The 16,400-nt window shown below is 47.7% G+C and overlaps 1 protein-coding gene across 7 annotated transcripts in view; it reads left to right on the top strand.

Moving 5' to 3' along the window:
• The window catches only part of ESRRG (estrogen related receptor gamma), a 597,387-nt gene that overhangs the window by 89,471 nt on the left and 491,516 nt on the right, over positions 1–16,400 (top strand). For 3 of the 7 annotated variants that reach the window (XM_055144534.1, XM_055144535.1, XM_055144540.1), the window contains exon 2: positions 2,856–2,890. The exons of the other annotated variants lie outside the window; for them this stretch is intronic. The gene's annotated coding sequence lies outside the window, so the exon portion shown is untranslated. The remainder of the gene's footprint in view (positions 1–2,855; positions 2,891–16,400) is intronic. 7 annotated transcript variants of the gene reach the window in all.

Genomic DNA, 16,400 nt, shown 5'->3' with positions numbered 1-16,400 from the left:
CTAGCCACACACCATCTCTATGACATGTCTTTGGCTTTATTGTATTATTTATTTGTTTGGGGGAGTTTGAGTCACACACGACACTGCTCAGGGATCACTTCATGGTGGTGCTCAGGAGACTTTATGTAGTGCTGAGGGTTGAATGGAGTCAACCCACATGCCAGCCAAGTGTCTTAATCCCTGTACATTCACTTTGACCCCTATCATATGGCTCTTTGTCTTCTGTTTTCTTTTTTATTAAAAATGAGGGAGAAACTAAGGGCCATGCCCAGGTATGCTCAGGGCTTACTCCTGACTCTGTGTTCAGGGATCACTTTTGTCCAGGCTTGGGATCTGGCCCACATTGGGCACATGCAAGGTAGGTTCCTTGCCCACTGTACTATCTATCCATGCCTCCTCCATGCTGTACTTGTAAATTGTAGTCCCTGTGATTTACAATTTTACAGTATTGTCCATGATAAGATTTCATGCATACAGCATTCCATCACCACCCCCCCCACCAAGAGCGTCTGTCTCCCTTCATCATTGTTTCTGGGTCCCCCTCGATCCCTACTGCCCCTCAGTAACCCCTTACCTCCTGGCCCCCACCTCTCACTATATCTTAATAATATGCTCAGTTCTGGAGCCTTGAGCTCAGTTCTGTAGATCCAGTTTCTGATTCTGTCGCTCGTTTGTTACTCCCCTGCTCTTCTTCTTTATATCAGCCCACGAGAGGCTCTCTCATGGCCCTGGACTCATGATTTCCCAGCAGAGCTGCCTTCCTTGAGTCCAGCATGCAGCTCCTCTCTCCTGCCTGCTGTCCGTGGGCAGCTAGGGTAAGTCCATGTTTGGAGCCCTTGGGCACTGCTCTATAAACAAAGGGGTGCAATATACTTTTAAATTAGTGTTCTTCTGTCTTCTCTCTTTAAAGAAAGAAAAACTCTTCTTTGACATGCAGGATATAGAATTCTAAGTTGTGGACTAGTTATGATCTAAGTGCCAAAATCTCCTCAAGGACATTGTTATCCAACAGAAACATAGTGAGTCAGATGTAAAATTTTTTCTAGGGGCTGGAGAAATAGGGGACCAGAGGTCCAGGCACTTGCCTAGCTCTGGTCCCATCTCCAGCACCGACTATGATCACCCCATCACTGCCAGGAGTGAACCCTGAGCACAGCTGGATGCGACCCCACAAATAAATAAGTAAACTAAATTTCTAGTCATCACCAAAAAACTTTTAAAAGTTTAATAATGTATTTTATTCAAGCTAGCACATCCTAAATATGTTCATTTCTATAGATAGCCAATATAAAATGTATTAATAATTGGAATATTTTTTGACACGGAGTCTTGAAATTCAGACTAGCTCTATTTCCAGAGCTCAGCAGTCCCACTGGACAAGCCTATGCCCGGAGCATCTCTATAAAGTAAAGCAACCCCAGAAATGTTCAGCTTCTCTTGTCTGGTCCATGAACCCATTAAAGAGTCCACGAAAAAAAACACAAACTTCTCAGTATGGGAAGATGGCTTCAGACTCATGTGGAATGCTCTTTCCTTGTGTGGAAGAGACAGCTGAGGCCCAGAAAGGCTAAGCAGTTTGTCCAAGGTCACATAGTGCGCTTGATAGCAGAGCTGATACTAGAACTCGGGCTTCAGAGCCCTTCACTGGCCCTCTGTGGCTGCTATTCTGAGATTTTCTTGTGAAGTCCTGGGGTCCTGCCTGGTGGAGATCTGGCGTGCTTGCTTCTCCGAGGGAGATATGTTCTCCTAGTCAAGACCCTTCCCGGCATGGTGGCGAGTACAGGAGAGGCGTGTCAGAAGGACAGCTGTCTGTGGACACGGGAAGGGTAAAGAGGTGGGAGACTGGTGCCTGGCTCAGCTGGAAGGGGGAGCAGACACATAAACGTCTGTGTGCGCATGCGCACGTGTCTATCCACACGTCTCTTCCAGCTCCTGGCTGGGCCTTGGTGCTCTGGCTTTAACCTAAGCAGCCGTCTTGGTGAAAAGAAAGATCTGGGGCTTGAGGCCAGAGTGTGGCTTGTCTTCTGTCCTCTCTGCCCTGCTGGGACGTGCCTGTGGTGCACATCTTAACTGTGTTATCAGAAAGGAAAGGAATGAGAGGGATGCGGTGTCCAGTGTTCTGGACATCTCCCTGGGCCACGTCTTATTTTTCTCTTGGATGTGTTTCTCTTGGATCTGACTCCAGGTGCCTTCTTGAAGCGGGAGATGGAGAATTCCTGCAAGGCCCGCTGAAGAATTTTCTGAATCAGAAAGTCCTCCAGCATCTGCAGCTTGGGACAATGTCCCTTTGAATAGATTGTTTCTGAGTCAAGTGTATAAATATTCTGGCTCAAGACACTACCCCTTTTTCTTAATGAATTGGCCTGGCAATAGTTGAAGCCAAGTGTGGTCTGGGCGAGGGCTTGAGGGGAGAGGATTGAATACCCAGCCCAGGCCAACCGGGACGGCCACTGCGGGCCGTGCCTCTCACAAGATTAAAAATTCGCTCTAGGCCCCGGGACGTACATAGAAGTAGGTCAGTTGGGAAGAACTTGGGCTTCTTTTCTTTTCCTCCCTGACCCTCCCTCTGGAGTCAGTCTTGAAGAGTCACACAGCGGCCAAGGCCTGCTCCGTTTCCTGCTTTAGGCCTCTCCCTGCCAATGTCTGCACCCCTGTGTATAAAAGGGGGGACAGTGTTTTGCATGGGCTGCTTTTAAAGAGGGCTGCTAATCAATTTTTCATATTCTTTTATGCCCTCTGCTTTTCACACTGCCCCCACCAGCTGGTTAATCATGCAAAAGCTGAGCACTTCATTAGCCAGTACACGCTTGCCCAGGGGCATTTCGCTAGTAAATTAGTTCTTTCTATTTATACAGGTAAGGCCTGGCCGAAGTTGTGTGAAGTGCCAAAGGTAAGGGTTGGAATTAATTTCTTCTTTAAAATATATTCTTTTAAAAGAACTTGTTTTTAAAATTTCTCAGCTCTAGTGATGCTTATTTACTTTTGAATTTAAGAGAAAAATGGAAGGGAGATGTTTTTTCTGGAAGGTCTAGTTATAGCCTTTAATGAGAAAAGTTAATGCGACTTTTGGCATAAGCCTTGCTCTCAGAAAGCAGGGGCATAGGTGCCTATCCTTGTTTTTAAACAAGGCCTGCAAAATTCTTATAAAGAGGCTCTTTCCACTGAAAACTCTAGAGAGGAAAAAGCATCAGCCGTCAATTCTACCGGGCTTCCTGCTCTTGTAATGTGAGCTCCACAAGGTTTCTGGTCATTCTGGACTAATTTAAAGGTATAAGATATCTGTCACCAGTTTTTATTTTGTCAAAGAGAAAAAAAAATCACTTGATTATGAGTTGGACTAGCATGACGGTGGCCTCTGGAAATTTGCTTTCCCATAGGACACCCTGTGGGCCTAGATGGTTCTCTGGGGAGAAATTTTCACTTGGGGTTGGCAATGAAAATAGTGACCAAGGAATGGAGCAGCCCGTGGCTCTGTGCCCCAGGACCCGAGGGCTGCAGGACCCGGCGGCCTCTCCTGCGGACTCGCCCAGGCTCTCTGGTTTCTGAAGGGCTTCCCCAGCCCCGGGGTCTCGTCTCCTGGCTGGGAGTTTCAAGCTCTTCCAGAATTTTCTGTGGAGAGGTCAGGGAAGGCAGCCCTCCCGGATGGCCAGGCCGTGCAGTTTCACAGGTTCTGTCCGGAGAAGGGGCCGGCAGCGGGTGGGATCTGCAGCGCAGCCCAGAGGAAGCTGGGAGCAGCAGCTGCGCGTGTCCGGCTGGGTGCTCCTGCGACACCGTCTGGACAAGGGGGCTTTCCTAGTGGGGGGCTTGGGGCTCGCAGAGCAAGGAGTCGGGAAGAGTTAAGGGAAGGAGCCCAGTTCTGCCCGCACCTGCGCTGCGTCCTCCTTGCCTCTATTCCACCCTGTTTGTGTTTCTGGGATGGGTTGCGGCTCTCCCCACACCCCCGACGCTGCTAGACACTGGCTGCCCGCCGATGGTGCAGTGCTGTGGCCGTCTGCATGGAGGCCTGTGAGTCAGAACCCTGCACGTGCTGCTGGGGTCCATGGTCTCGGCGACTGGCAGCCCTGCAGAGTGTGGCCCCTCCTAGGCTGAAGACCTTGCTGTGTGGCTAGCCCAACGGGCCGGGGGCCCTACTCCCAAACACAGCCTCCAGGCCCTCAGATGTAGCTTGGTTTCTGATGACCCGGGTCCCCTCTGGCGGTCAGCCGGGGTGGGGGGGTTAGGGTGCAGGGATACACAGATCCCAGAATTTTTGGCTCAGGAGACAGGGAAACAATCCACTTGTGGATTCTGTCTCTCGGGGAGCTAGTCTTCTGAGAAGTGGGTGCACGGGGAAGAGAGATTGGGGCCCTCCGCGGATAATGTGGTTTATGCTTTTCTGTGTCGTGGAAAGAGTCACCCGTATTTGGGTGGGATGATTCTAAAAGTCTCCTGGTTGTTCTAGGCAACCCTCTGTGTTGGGTGCATAGTAACTCTGGCAATTAAATTTAGTTTTACTCAATAGGTATAGGGTGGACTGGAGCAATAGCACAGCGGGTAGGGCCTTTGCCTTGCACGTGGCCCACCTGGGTTTGATTCCTCCACCCCTCTTGGAGAGCCTGACAAGCTACCAAGAGTATCCTGCCAGCGCGGCAGAGCCTGGAAAGCTACCCATGGCTTATTCGATATGCTAAAAACAGTAACAACAAGTCTCAAGATGGAGACGTTACTGGTGCCTGCTCGAACAAATCGATGAACAACGGGACGACAGTGCTACAGTGCTACAGGTAGGGGATAGTGGTTCTCAGGGGACACTTCTGGCAGTGTTTGGGGGATTATATGTGATGGTAGGATCTACCTGAGGTCTATGCATGCAAGACAACCACCGTAACCCTGTACTATCTCTCTGTACCTGAGGTATTTTTTTTTTTAATTTCCATGGAACATTTTAAATTATCCTAAGATACATCTTGTGGCGTAATCCTTGCCAGGACATAGGGAAGGGGGTAAAATACCGGCCTCACAACCTTAGAAAGGCAAGAGGGTGCTGTTGATGGGTCTGAAAAATTCTGGGAATTGAATCAAACTGCCTGCCCTCTACTTGCCTCTTTTGAGCGGAGTGTGTGTGTGGGGGTGGGGGGGGGAGTCCCAGTTAGGGTTGGCCAGGAAAGATCCCACTTTTCTGGGAGCATGTTACTGTATGGAATGTGTTTGGCTTAACCAATACCCGGAAGATCCCCTAGGCTGCCCGCGTGTGGTGCGAGGTTTGTAGGCTGCAAAGTTAATGCAGTTAATAATCAACTGAACCTTGCAGAGTCACTGAAAAAGGCTACACTTGAATAACACCAGTGGGTGGCACTGGGGTCTCCTGTGATTAGCTGGACACCAGCTCAGCCCCACTGGAGGCAGAGGAGCCTTGTAGGGATCCATTGGTTGTTGCCCCACCTTCCCCAAGCCCTTGAGTCTTCAGGCAAGAGCGCATGGCCTGGATGCATGCAGACCCCAGGTGTTCCCCTCACTGAATGCAGGCATGTGCGTTTCCAGCTCTGGGGATTGCCAGCAAGTATCACCATGGAGCTTCAGCTTCTCTGCTCAGGCTCAGGGACTGACCTTGGGCTGGCCGCAAAATTCTCAGTTTCCTCCAGGGCAGAGGGGGAAGGATGCTCTCAGTGCCTGTCCAGGTTTTTTCTTAAGGAAAAAATGAAATTCTTATGTTTGTGAGTGTTTGTGTGGGGCTGGCAGAGCAACCTTCAGTGTCTGAGGACCTATGGAAAGTGGTGCGACGAGAGGCCTCTGGAGCTTCCCTGCTTGAAACCTCGTGTCCTACCCCTCAGTGCAGTAGTGACACTCCTCTGGCTGCATTTGCTCATTTAGAATAAAACAAAGCCTCAAGACGTCTCAAGGCAGTCTAAAAGTGAACATAGTCTGTGCATTCTTGGGACTTGCCTTCAAGTGAAGGACACTTGAAACCAGGGCCTGGAAACATGCTGTTCTGTTCAACAGTAGCTGGGATATTTTTCCCCTTCACCAATGTGATAACGCAACAACGTTGAACAAGGTATTGGAATCCCAGGGTCTGCTGTGCCTATGTCCTTGCCTTCCTGAGGAGTGAGTGTTGGGTAAATGTCAAAACATATAGAATCCTCTGTGCACGGTAAGTGCATATTTGCAGAGATATGAAGGAAAACAGAATGCGTAGTCCTGGAGAAGTCAAAGATGACCAAGACTGAAGTGAGTGGGTGAGTGGAAGTAGAGGAAAAACAGGGTGGAAAGAGTAAAGTTATAAATGAAGGATTCAGAATCTATCACCAAGAATGGTGTGTATGCTGCCTGGGCCCATGAATTTCTTGTTTCCAGCCTCATGGTCTTGTTCTCCCTTTCTTGCAAGTTAGAGGAGGGGATGGGACATTGTTTTCCCATTCCTTGGCCCGGTTCCCTCAGAAAGGGGGTCTCCATTTGGCATGTGAGAGGGAGATAGCATTCAGGATAGCACTCGCTGTTTCAAGTTACTTCATTCTTGAGGATTTTTTTGCTGTAGACCCTGAAATAGAAGAGACCCTCACTATGGTGATGTTTCCAACTCTACGTGATTATTTTGGGGAAAATGAAACCTGTCCTAGCAGAAGTGGGAGTTCAGGCATGGGGGAAGAGGTAAGTACAGGCACAGCAGACTCAGCGTCTCCCATTGTCTTCTTCCCAGTTCCTGGTGGCTCTTGGCCCCTCTGTGCCCTCTCTCCAGGGCTGGTTTCCTGCACCACCGGTTCCCAAAGTAGGTGATAACACTCCTGGGGTGAGGTCCTCAGGGGCGGTGCTAGCCTCCATTGCAAGGAGGAAGCTTTTAAAAAGGTAGGTTTCCAAGAGGTGCTGAGTGATTCTTTTTCACCTTTTCTGAAAAGGGTAGCTTGGTCAGTGAGGAAACCACTGGTGTACTTGACAGTGACATTCATGTGCAGCAGATTCCTGCCATAGATGAGAGATCCACCTTAGCATCTATGCTCAAGACACAAGGGCTTGTGTCAGGCCTTGTGCGACCTGGGGGTAGAAGAGGTGCTCTGCTTAAATTTTTGCATCTATTGCTTTTCTGCATGGATTGTGTGCAGAGATGAAGGAAGTCAGCTTTGACTGAACTGATCTGGTGGTGTTGTCTGCCTTTCACCTTTGTTTTGTTTTCAGACATCTCTTCACCACAGCTCACAATGAAATGTTGGTTTAGAAGAGGTACTGACCTGACATCTTAGAAGATCAATGGGCTTCTCTCCATCCTGTCTTCCAGCTCATCTTTGTTGCCTGTCACAGGTGACAAAGCCCCAGAGATCCACGGTGGGGGTACCCCAAGCAAACAGAGCCCCCAGCACTACTGAAAGCCCAAAAAAAGTCCTGTGACTTGGTCACAAAGCCCAATGGTCAGCAGACATACCTGTCAAGGTGCCAAGCAGGCATTGGTGGTGGTGGGGGCAGGGTTCCATGCCCCATTAAGCCCACCCCGTTGGTGCTGATGTTGCTGGCTTCCTTCCAGACTGCTGGGAAGGACTCCGTATTGCCATAAAGGGCAATTGGCAATGAGAGAAATGACCGGAGGTAAATGTGGGAAGTCTTCATTTTCTTCTCCTCGCCTCCGAGTGCTTGTGGACAGGCCTACTGTGTGGGATCGTGCCGGGAAGTGATTTGTTTCTAATCCAGAGCTCCGAATGGCCCTAAACCAGTCATTGATGAGGGCTGGGATGCAGCAGCCCTGTCCACCCTCCTACTGGGTGGGGGGGTTGATTTGGCAGGGTCTGAGCCAGCATGCAAACTAGCCATCAGAACAAAATTTAGGACAGCCGGGATGCTTTGCGGCAAAGACTTTTGGCTCCGCTGTTCCAATAATCACAATAGCAGCTCAATTTAGCCTTTGGCTGAATGGCTTTGGCAGGGCACAATGAAAAATAATTATTTCATGGCCTGCTTATTTTCCCCCTAACCAATAAACTCACAGACCTCTTCTAGCTTATGTAAATACTCGGCCTTGCAGGAGGCCGAGTTCATCTCCCCATTTAGGAGGCAGTTGTATTTCACTGGTGGGGGCACAGAGCAAAGCCCCGCCCCTTTCTGAGACAGAGTGCGGAGAAGGAAATGAGTGGCCAGGGAGAGTGAGTCCAGGCTCCCAGCTGCAGGGGAAAGGAAGTGGCATTTAAGGGCCCCTGCCAGGAAGCTGGGAGGTGAGAATGTGCCCTAGTTCAGAAGGTGCATGGGGCTGCTCAAGTGATTCTTGACCCTTGGGAGGAATAGGACAGGCTTCTGGTCCTGATGCTCAACCATCATACTAGAACCCTGGGATATCTAAATGGGGTCTTGGACATCAGATGTGGGGTCCATTCAGTGCGGCGGCCCCCTGCCTGCTTCCACCCCCAAAGTCATGACCCTGCAGCCTAAGAGGGTTTTGTTCCCTGCTCCTGCCTTTGGTGGTTACCATTGCAAGTCTTAGGCCCCTGGCCATGGGATGAGCAGTTAGAGTGTGCGGCACTACAGCTCAACAAGGAATGAGACAGAGGTCTGTGATGGATACCAGCCCTGTCAGAGCCAGTTTACTCCATTCTGGCTCCACCCCCTGCCAGCTACCTGCAGTTTTGGGTGGAATGAAAGAAAGAACCTGAATAGCTTAATACCACTCTCCACACTCCTGGGAGAGCAGCTAGTCCCTCTGGCAGTGCATTTGGGATGTTCCTTCTGAACAGTGGCAACTAGAGAGATCAATGGAAACAGAAGTGGGCCCCAGCTGTACAACAGTGGGTGAAGTGTTAGCTGACCCTGCTTTGAATCTCCACAGCACTGCATATGGTGCCTCAAACACCACCAGGATTCACCCCTGAGCACAGAGCCAGGGTTAGTCTCTGAACATTGCTGAAACTAATCCTGGGGCCACAAACCCTAGTCAGCCCCCCAAATTAAAGGAACATAGAAACAACCATGGACATAACACTGCTGCTTCGTGTGTGTGTGTGTGTGTGTGTGTGTGTGTGTGTGTGTGTGTGTGGTGGGGCGGGAGGTGAGTAATGTGAGGGGCTGCTTCTGTTCACAAAGGGTATGGAAATCCCTTGCTCCTGAACAGTTACCCCACATCAGCTACACCTAGGATACCCACAATCAGGGTTTCATGTGTGGTGTTGCTTTAAAAAATATATTTAAAACCAAAAACCAAAATCCAATCAAAAAACCAAAACTAAACAACCAAACCAAAACATTGGCAGGCATGTCATGCGTCAGGATGAATTTCTAAATGTAAATGAGATTCTCCCAGTAATTTATTTACGTTTGTTTGCAACACAGCAAATGAAGCCTCACGTAGCCTTCGTACTTCCCAGGGCTGACCTGCCCACACTCAGTGAGTGATTTCCCAGGGTTCCACATGCCTGTAAAGGTGCAGGAGAGCTGTGCTCCCGGGGTCAGCTCACTCAGTACTCTCCTGATCTTTGCCCATACTCAAGTCTCTGGGCCATCCGGGTCTCTGTAGGGTTTGACCCCTGGGGTGGAGGCTCAGCCTCTCCCAGTGCCCAGGGGGTTGGGGCACTGACCAGCGGGTGGTCTAAGGGGAGGAAGGGAGCATTGCCTGTGTGTACTGGCACTGGCTGAAATGCCTCCTTGGAGAGCCTCACAGTAGATGTTATGAACATGGGCCCCAGCCCCGGGGACCCCTGCATTCCAGGCGAGGGAAAGATAGGGGCATGCAGAGGGAGCAACTTGACCAACTCTGCTCACTGATTGGGATTTATTTCATTTTATTGCTGTTTTTCCTATTTGGAAGGGCAGCAGGAAATATTGATACCAGCCTTTCATCAATCCTAGTGCATAGGTCCCAGAGAGGAAAAAAGGCTTGAAATTCAGTGTAGGCCACTGAGATGCTCTTTCCCAACGGGCTCCCCCCATTTACCCATACCTCCTTCCCTGGCCTCTGTTCTGCTTTGCTCATTTGGACAGAACCGGGTGAGGGCATACAGGACCTTGGAGATTTGGGGGAGAGAAGGAAAGGAGGGTGTCATGGGGCTTTAGTTGAAGGTCTGGGAGAGTGTTATTAGGGATAGCAGAGTCCTGGCCATTTTATCTGGATGCCTGATTATGAATAATTCACAGTACGACTTGCCCTACTGCAAGCAACAACAATCAATTAGAAAGACTTTCTAATTAGAGCTAAGATGTAGCAAGAGATATTTATTATTTTTTATTGTTGTTGTTGTGTTTTTTTGGTGGGGGCGGTCTCCCAAGTGGTTCTTCAGGGTGGGGTGGAGGAGCACTTAGCAGGAATTCTCACTAATAGGCTGGTGGCTGAAGGCAGTGGTCTGAGCATGCAGAATGGGGGTCTGCTCCGGCTGCTTGGAGGTGCTGAGGGCCGCGCAGGCCACTCTGGCACTTAGGGGCCCTTAGGGCCACCCCAGAAATGCTTGGGGAATTCTGTTGGGCTGGGGTTGAAGCAGGGCAGAGGTCTGAAGCCTGTGTTGTCCCTGTCGTCCCATGAGAGGTTTTCATGCAGATCTGTGCAGTGAATCAGCAGAGGAGATGCCACAGGACAGCACAGCTGTGCACGTGGACTCTCATGCCAGCATCTGCTCTGGGCCTCATCCTGCAGACAAACAAGGCCACATTCTAAGGAAGAGAAACACGAAGATGAGTCCAAGAGGCAGGTCACAAATGGCAAGCTCTGTGCTTCGTAATCCATAAAGCATCTTCTTTAATTATTTGCCCCAGTTCACTTGCAATTCCTAGTAGCTTGGCTGGCTGATACTTGCATGCCTCCTCGTGTGGCAGGCGCCCCTCTCAATAGAGCCTTTGCTGCTCTACTCAGGGCACTTTCCCCCGCCCCACGAATGTGCTTGTAAGATATTTGTCTGAGTTTTATTTATTTATTTATTTTTAATGCCTTGGCATATAAACCATATAAATCTTGGCATTATAAACATAAAAATGTTATCAACACATAAGGACACTTCATTGGAAGTGGTGGGAAAGTCAGGCACCTAGGAAGGATTTTCTGGCCCTCCCTCAGCCTTCCTCTGAATCATTCTCTGCTTAATATTTTTCCAACTTGAAAGCAAGATATAATCTATTTGCTTATTTTTTTTGTCCTGTACTGGTGACACCAGTTGAGCAGACATGAAGCTTGGGGCTAAAATGATAGTATGGCAGGCGGCGTATTTGTCTTGCATGCAACTGACCCAGGTTTTGGTCTCTGGAAATTCATATGCCTCCCACCCACAGCCCACCAGTAGTAATTTCTTGAGTGCAGAGCCAGTAGAAAGCCCTGAGGACTGCTGGGTTTGGTCACCAAACCAAAAATAGATAAATCAAAAGACATAGAACTGGAGAGATAATGTAGCAAGTAATGTGCTGGCCTTGCATATAGCTGACCTCACTGTCATCTCTGGCACCTTTAGAAGTGCCCCTGGGCACCAAACTAGGAATAAGCCCAGAGTACCCACAGGTGTGGCCTTCAAACCCCAAATCATCATCATCATTATCATCATCATCATCATCATCATCATCATCATCATCATCATCATCGTCATCATCATCATCATCATCCCGTTGATTGTCGAATTTCTCGAGCGGTCTCAATAACATCTCCATTCCTCCTAGCCCTGAGATTTTAGAAGCCTCTCTTTACTCATCCCTTTCATTGGTGCCACATTGGAGGCTCTTTAAGGGTCGGGGAAATGAGCCCCATCATTGTTACTGGTTTTGGCATATAAATACGCCATGGGGAGTTTGCAAGGCTCTTTCATGTGGGCAGGAAACTCTCAGTAGCTTGCCAGGTTCTCCCAGAGGGAGAATTAGGTTATAAGATGTCGTTTCCAGGAGCTTGGTTTTATAGTCTCTGGATGTTGGCCATTGGTGGGATTACACGGCGCTGAGAGCAGTCCCTGGGTGTGACCGCCTAGCTATTGGAAAATGGAGAATCTGGTCAGAAGAGGCCCAGTCCCAATCCATGCAGGCTTGGAGGTCTCAGCCCTAGGTCCCACACACCTGGGTTCCTCTGCCGGTTCCTTCATGCATGAGGCTCATCTGAATGTGTGGAGAGGGGCCTTGAGCATGGCTGTGGCTAGGCTTTGGAGGTCTTCAGCCACGGGATCTCTGCTCGGGGCGGGGAGGGAAACTGGAGCCCACCCTCTCCGAGGGGCCCCGGGGAAGATAGCCAGGAGCGGGGGCAAGAGACTCTCTGCGTCGCTCTCTTTCAGGAGCTTGGTTTTATAGTCTCTGGATGTTGGCCATTGGTGGGATTGGTGGGCTAAATAAATAAATAAATAAATAAAAGCCAGGTACTTCTAGTTTTCTTAATAGAGCAAGACTTCACTGTATCACTGTATCACTGTCATCCTGTTGTTCATTGATTTGCTTGAGTGGGTGCCAATAACGTCTCCATTCGCCCCAACCCTGAGATTTTAACAGCCTCTCCTTACTTGTCCTTCCCAACAGTGCCATATTAGCGGCTCTTTCAGGGTCAGGGGAATGAGACCCATTATTGTTACTGTTTTTGGTGTGTCAACTACTCCATGGGGAGCTTGTCAGGCTCTGCTGTGCGGGCGGGATACTGTTGATAGTTTGCCGGGCTCTCTGAGAGGGACGAACAATGCATATAAGAGAATACAAGTAAGTATGTTTAAGCCAAACACATGTGTGCTGCTTTAGGTACATCAGTGGGCTAGACAATAAGAGCAAGATTTAAAGGGATAAATTACGAATGTCAGCACTCAAAGGTTGAGAGTTCTCCCATGACAATTAGTGAAATAACAAATCTAACCTTTATTTTACCAACAAAAAGAGATATGAATATTCCCCTAGCTTTAAAAGCTGTGAGTGATGACTCTCTTCATACCTGTACCAGGTAACATTTTGCTGGAAGTTTCCCTAGGGAACACGGAGAGGAAGCCAGCTGAAGAGGTGGGAAGAGTGGCTTGATCTTAGGTCCAGCAAATCCTGGGTCTCCATATTAAGTTCTGGGCCAGCTGATAAGTGAAGATAGGTGGGAGTCTGGAGAACAGGGTGGACGTCGTGGGAAAGATTTTGTTGGCTGCGTGGAGAGTCCCTGTGTGGACCCAACTTGAAGTTTCCTCAGTGAAGAGCATCTGGCTCACTGCAACCAGGGTCTTGTGAACATGAGAGGCAGGAGTGGAGCAGCAGTGGAAGGAATGGGAAAACAGCAGGAGCCACATCCAGAGGGTTTGCAGAATTCTTTACAACATGCATGTGTGCTGCATAAGATGATGGAAGGCATTGAAGAAATAACGAAAGAAATGGGCCAGAAGGTCAGGGAGGAAGAGGAAAGGTCATGGTGCAGGGAAGCAGCAGAAGGTTGGGGTGGTGGAGTCACTCATTTCCTACAGTCTGGTTTGGCTCAGGGCTGGGCAGTCATCAAAATCTCACGTATATGATCCGTAATTCTGGAATTCCAGAGAGGAGGTCATTAGCTTTATTTTTCAAAGTTTATTTGATCAGTTGGGTAAAAGCTGACAATAACCATCCCTAAGCTCATTATGCATTTTTATGGATTCCATAACATGTGAGTGTTGGTATGTTTTGCCACTGAAAGAATCACAAGAGTGACTGCTTTTTTCCTCGGGAGGGATGTGGGCATGGCTTGGTCTTTTCTTCTGGGAGTGCTTTACTGTATTTATCAACCAGCATTTGTGGAACCTTATTCTCTTTCCCAGTTCTTCAACGTGTTTTATTTCAATGGAATCTTTTAGAAAATTCCATGGAATCAATACTATTTTTGTCTCATTCCACATAGGTAAATAAAAAAACCAAATCTCACGGCGCAAAATAACTCCAGTGACTTGCTTAAAATATGTATGGAAGTTTCCACCAAGAAATTAAGCTCTAATTTCTTTTATTTCTCTCCGATGATTTGGAAACACTTAAGCAAGCGTGTCCTGCTCAGTGGTTGCCTCAGAGAGTGGACCAGGTGCCCCGGTTGCAGTTTTTTTTTCAAATTTTATTTTTGACTTCTGTAGACTCGCTCTTCTCCAGGGATCTTGTAAATAACTAAATCAAGACACAGTGGTGTGTGATGTGACTCAGACGTGATCCTGTCTGACAGCAGCATGAATAATAACACTTTCATTTATTCTCCATGTGAACGAGGCTGAGAAGTGTTGTTTGTATTCTGCTAGCCACTTTTCCACGTGGCAATGGGTACTTCCATGAGAACATGGTTCCCTCTCTGTACCCTACTGTCCACCACTGCTGGGCTCCTGTAGAAACTGTCATGAAAAGCTGATCCTGTGGTCATGCATGATACATGCAGGATTCTATAGAGCACAGACATTGAGCTGGCTGTGGAGGAAGATTCTTGATGTCTCCTGTTCTAAATTAAGCATCTTTCTTCCTCTTGTGTCTCATTGGCCAGCGTTTCATCTTAACTTCTGATCTATCACATGCTTATTGCTGAAGTCAACATCTTAATGTTACCAAAGAGCAGAGTTCTCCATCTTATATTGATCTGTAGTCTGTTGAAAAGTGACAACCTGCTTTGGGGGGGATGTCTTTTTGGTAAAGGACTTCACTTATTGGATTTTCTGTTTTCCTATATTATGTGAGAACAAAATATAGAGACATCAGGTACCTGGATTAATAATTATGCTTTGTGGATGAATTATGGAGTAATTATAATTTACTCAGATAAGAGATTATTTTTCTTTCAATCTCAAAAGTTATTTCTATTTACCCCGCCCCCCACCCACTACCACCATTGAACAAGCATTAAATTAAAGCATTACGAGTGTCTTGGGGTCTGGGTTGGGTGGCAGTACTGTGGGTTGGTAGTTTGCCTTGCATGCAGCTGACCTGGTTTTGATCACCAGCACGACATATGATTGTTTCCCTTAACCCCCAGGAAAGATCCCTGAACACAGAACCAGGAATAAGGCCTGAGCACTGCTAAGTGTGCCGCCACCCCCTCCCCCCCAAATAAAAGTCTCAGAGTGCATTATTAAAATAGGACATGTCTGCAGACTCCGTTAAGTTCATCACTGAAAATCCAATATAAATATTTGGATGTTATTAGCCAAACAGTGAAATTTTACAGACTAGCCTTGAGGAATGATCGATAGAAACAAAGAGAGGGTCCTTGTAGGAAATAACTTTTGAGGATTCTCTTCTGGAATTTGTATAAATTCCTAATTTCTCTTCTGGAATTTGATGAGGGTCTAACTGCAGGGATAATGCTAAAAATGATTTTCAGCCAAAATAGTTCCCCCAAGGAAGAATGATAATTCATGGTGACAAATAATGGTAACATGGTGCTGGAGAAGAGGATGGAGGAGAGAAGGGAAAAGGCTGAAGAGATTAATAACAGGCCTGAAGGGCAGCTCATGGTTTTCCCAAATGCTTTCATAGGTTGCAAAGGAGGTAAAAAATTCTTTTAAATTTTCTGTACTATCTCCACAGCTCTTTTACAAATCTAAAATTGTCTCCAAATTAAAGACTCACTTAGACAGTTTTTTTTTTGCTTTTTTGGGGGTCACACCCAGTGATGCTCACAGGTTACTCCTGGCTCTGCACTCAGGAATCTTTTCTGGCAGTGCTCAGGGGGACCATATGGGATGCCAGTGAATGAACTTGGGTCAGCCGCAGGCAAGGCAAATGCCCTACCCATTGTGCTATTGCTCTGGCCACCTTAAACATGTTTTAAAATGAAATTTAACCTCAACTAAATTAAGATACTTTATGCTATCCAGTAACTTGAGGTCCAACCTCTCTAACCAAGCCCAGTAATTGTCCCATTACACAATTGAAACTTTTTTTTTTTTTTGCTTTTTGGGTCATACCCAGCGGTGATCAGGGGTTACTCCTGGCTTTGCACTCAGGAATTACTCCTGGCAGTGCTTGGGGGACCATATGGGATGCCGGGGATCGAACCCGGGTCGGCCGCGTGCAAGGCAAACGCCCTACCCGCTGTGCTATCGCTCCGGCCCCACACAATTGAAACTTTTAATAAAAATGTACCAATAATGCTGCACTCACGGGGGACATGTTGCGAGCATTCATCTAAACTATGATAGTTTCTGCTCTGGTTAGCATTTTGTTAGACTGAATTTATTCTCATGCCATCACTCCATCCCCTTGCCAAACTCATTCATTTTCCCACCACCTTTTCAGATCTGTGCATCACTGGAATGACTGGGCTTTTAGTAGGGAGATCAGAGAAATAGATTTCCCTTCAAGTCAGATCTTCAAATTAAGGAGGGAGACGGTAAGATCAACCAAGTCTCCTCAATTTTCCTCTAAATCTGGCCCTCCAAACGAAAAATTCCAGGTCTCGGAAATGTTGTACCAGGCTGTCATGCAGACTTACGATCATCTCTAATAACATGGATCTTTTATATATACGTGTATATATTCAATTTGTGAAAAATATGATAAAAGTATACAGTATTATTATGCACATTTCCATG

This window comes from Sorex araneus, chromosome 7 (assembly GCF_027595985.1).
Source record: "Sorex araneus isolate mSorAra2 chromosome 7, mSorAra2.pri, whole genome shotgun sequence".
NCBI lineage: Eukaryota > Metazoa > Chordata > Mammalia > Eulipotyphla > Soricidae > Sorex > Sorex araneus.
This window is presented reverse-complemented; position numbering and strand designations above follow the sequence as displayed.